Source organism: Penaeus chinensis, chromosome 5, assembly GCF_019202785.1.
Source record: "Penaeus chinensis breed Huanghai No. 1 chromosome 5, ASM1920278v2, whole genome shotgun sequence".
In the NCBI taxonomy this organism is placed as follows: Eukaryota; Metazoa; Arthropoda; class Malacostraca; order Decapoda; family Penaeidae; genus Penaeus; species Penaeus chinensis.
Genome location: NC_061823.1, coordinates 16,744,866 through 16,749,478, shown reverse-complemented (window position 1 = coordinate 16,749,478; position 4,613 = coordinate 16,744,866).

The window sequence follows — 4,613 nt, the reverse complement described above, 5'->3', positions numbered from 1 at the left end:
AGATAGATAGAGAGAGGAGAGAGAGAGAGAGAGAGAGAGAGAGAGAGAGAGAGAGAGAGAGAGAGAGAGAGAGAGAGAGAGAGAGAGAGAGAGAGAGAGAGAGGGGAGAGAGAGAGAGAGAGAGAGAGAGAGAGAGAGAGAGAGAGAGAGAGAGAGAGAGAGAGAGAGAGAGAGAGAGAGAGAGAGAGAGAGAGAGGGGGGGGGGGGGGGGGAGAGAAGAGAAGAGAAGAGAAGAGAAAAGAGGGAGAGAGAGAGAGAAGAGAAGAGATGAGAAGAGAAGAGAAAAAAAAGAGAGAGAGAGAAATATAATGAGATTGTGAAAGAGGAGAGACGAGAACAGCGAGGCAGAAGAGAGAGAAGAGGAAAATAAAAATAAAAAGAAAAAAGACGAAGGAAAACGAGAAAAAAGAAAAATGAAAAGAAAATAGAAAAGAAAAAGAATGAAAGAAAGTTTAAGAAGGAGAAAGGCTTATTAGAAAAATAAAAAAAAAAAACTAAAAAATAATTACATATGTCATACTCCTGTTCAATGTTGTATTTGCATAACTAACGGCCTGTGCTACTCTCGAGATCAGCTCTATGATGTTTATTGATTCGTGTGACGTGACGTGAAGGTGGATTTCGAAACTGTAGTCTCATTTTCAATAAATCTAGTTTTTGCTTTGTGATTTTTTTTTTTTTACCAATATTTGCTGTACATGTAGGCAATGAATATTATTCTTATTAGATAATAATAATAATAATTACTTAAACCATTTAATCGTTTTTGTTGTAAATGGAGTATATGACAAGATCAAGAGTATTGTAATGAGGTCTTGATCTTCACTTCTACCATACATCGTGTTTAATATCCTTTTCGAGGTAAATTCTCTTCATACGTCACTTACTCAGACTGATTGGAAGAACTTCTCAATGACTTTGTTAATTGGCTCTCCAGAAAGATAGAAATTAGACTTCGTTATAAACTTGGCAAAGAGACACGGGAAGAAAACGAGACACAGAGAAAGACATTGTGGAAAATTATTTTTAACGAGCAACACAGACCTTGAGGAAAGCACCATGTTAGAGATAAAAAAAAGAAAAGAAAGAAAAAAAAAAAAAAAAAAAAAAAAAAAAAAAAAATATATATATATATATATATATATATATATATATATTGAAACTGTCCTATCGTTCACGGGGATTGTAAGTTGATTAGTTCATACTTGTTAAATACTTATCTTGAAGTTAATTTCTTGCAAATACATATGTTGGAAATGGAATCATAAATTATGTAGGCATGTGAATATGTTTCACTGAGAGAGAGATAAGGAAAATTCTGTATGAAAAGTATAAATTAGCTTTTCGTTTTCTTAATGATGTGATTTAAAGTAATTGTTAGTCGTCAAATCATTCTGTTTGTATTTCATTCTTAGAATATATTTCAAACAAATGAGGAGTAAAACACTATAGATTTTGCTCGGAGGAAGGTTCAAGTCTTCTAATATCCTGAAATAGTTAACTGATACCAAAGGTCAGTCTTCTAACACCTTTTAAGAATGAAGACGTTACATTAACACATCTTTTAGATTATGTGCTGTATTGAAAGTCATGAATAATTCATATCTTCTTAGCTCTTTGCAAATTCAATATTCTGCTTATTCGCAACTTTTTTCAGTGTAATATGATAAACGCATTTGTGCACGTTTTATTTCAACTCTATAACATTGCAGAAGACGACGTTCTTCAAGGCTTTTCATTATTTAAGGATTGGTGTATTTTATTCCAAAATAACTGCAAGCTGTTATATTTGTACATAGATAGATAGATGTATAGATGTATTGATAGATAGATAGATATATAGATAGATAGACAGATAGATGTATAAGTATATAGATGGATAGATAGATAGATAGATAGATAGATTATCTATCTATCTATCCCTATAATCATCAATTGCTGAATCTAGTTGATATTCTTGTAAGCAATTGCGACAAGGTTAATCCTTAGTATCGCATACATTACAATACTAATTACTTTCATTATTGTCATTAGGAGAAGCAGTAGAAACAGAGGTATTGTTGGTAATGAGACTATTAGCGTTAATGTAGTTGGAATATAGATAATACGAGTAGGCGTAGCAGTAGCACTGAAGTAGTAATAGTAGTAATAGGCAATATGTATTATCATCCTTATTATTTATTACTATTAATAATTTGTATTAATCTGTAACGTTCCAAAAGGCTTAACGAAACTTCGCTGAACATCTTGACCAAAAGAGACCATAGACCAAAGGAACTGAACATTATTTAAAGAAAAAGTAAAATACGAACATACATGCAACGATGAACGGAACATGCAAAGATTCATGCAATAGTCAGGATCGCGCTTTAACCCTTAGGAAATCACGACCACCAAAAAGACTTTTGCCAACACATGAGGGTCCTCTAATTGGATTTGTGATTATATAGGGTGAGGAGAAGGAGCTTGCAGTACGAAGACACTTTGTGGGAGGAGAGCCATGAAATTGGACACGTGTGTACATAAAACGAAATGACTTAAGCATTTGCATAAATTATCTATGATATGCAGAAGATGAAGTGTGTGTTTCTCGCAAATGTACCTGTCGGTTTGATCTTTAACTAACTTAACTAACATATTGAACAAACATATCAACTAACATATGACATGTTAAATTAACTTTAAATATTAAATTAACTTTAACTAACAAATAAATAAATTTTTCATATTCCTTATCATTAGAATAACATAAAGTTAATCCTTCATATCTATTGCATAATGGTAATAATTAAGTAAAAGAATATAGCTGTTGCAACAAAGCAATATATTAAGAAATTAAACATGATTATAGGACTTTGATTATATCACTATAAATATGCAAATTAATTACTAGAGTGTAGACTATAAGCCTTTATATAATGTTTAATCAAAACATATTATAAATATATTACAATATGGCCATCAGTGTATTATTATCTGATTGGTTTGTTGACCTATTGAAAATTCTGCCACATTTAGAAAGAATTATCAGTATAATTTATTATTTATCATTATTGTTATTATCATTATCATTATCATTATCATTATCATTATCATTATCATTATCATTATTATTATCATTATTACTATTATTATTATTATTATTATTATTATTATTATTATTATTATTATTATCATTATTATTATTTTTACTACTCCTATTACTACTACTGATACTACTACTGTTATCAATAATAGTGATAACATTAATAATAATAATGATAATAATGACAATAATAATAATGATAATGAAAATAATAATGATAATAATAATAATAATAATAATAATAATAATAACAACAATAGCAATGATAATAGTAATAATGATAATGATAGTAATAATAATAGTGATAATAATAGTAATAATGAAAATAATAGTAATAATAATAGTGATAATAATAGTAATAACAATAATAATAATAATAATAGTAATAATGATAATAATAATGATAATAATAATAATAATAATAATGATAATGACATCAACAACAACGATGATGATGACAATAATCATAATCATAATTATCAATATTATTATTACTGTTATTATTGTTATTCTTAATATGATAATAATTATCATCATTAATATAATTTTTCTTATCATTATTATTACTAATGCTATGATTATTATCATTATTATTATTATTATCATAATTATCAATGTTATTATCATTATTATTATTATTATTATTATCATTATTGATAATAATAATAATAATAATAATAATAATAATAATAATAATAATAATAATAATAATAATAATAACAATGATAATAATAATAATAATAATAATAATAATAATGATAATAATCATAGCGTTAGTAGTAATAATGGTAAGAAAAATTAAATTAATAATAAAAATAATTATCATTATATCAAGAATAACAATAATATTAGTAATAATGATATTGATAATTATGATTATAATTATTGTCATTATCATCGTTGTTGTTGATATTTGTGTTATTGTTGTTTTCATTATTATTATTATCATTATTATTATTGTTATCATAATTATCATTATTATTATTATTATTATTATTATCATTATTATTATTATCATTATCATTATTATTATTATTAACATTATTATTATTATTATTATTATTATTGCTATTGTTATTATTATTATTGTTATTACTATTATTATCACTATTATTATTACTATCATTTTCATTATTACTATTATCATTGCTATTGTTGTTGTTATTATTTTTATTATTACTGGTATCATTTCCATTATCATCATTATTACGTTAATAATAATGCTTATACAAATGATGATGATAATTGTAGCGGGGCGTAGACCAAGTAGATTTTTATGTATCTGGTTGAGTTCGGGCTCGACCGAGAATAAGAATAAAACTATTCAGGAAAAGATTCGTCTGCAGTGAACAGATGTAAGGTTCCAGGCCTACGTCACGCTGCCACCACCCGATTAGTAGGTTCGGGAACCGTGTGTGTTGTGTATGGGGGTGTGAATGTTGTATGAGAAGAGGGTGGAAGGAAAATACAGAATGTGTGTGCTGAATGTTGGATGTGTAAGTGTGTAAATGTGAAAAGGGAGATAGCG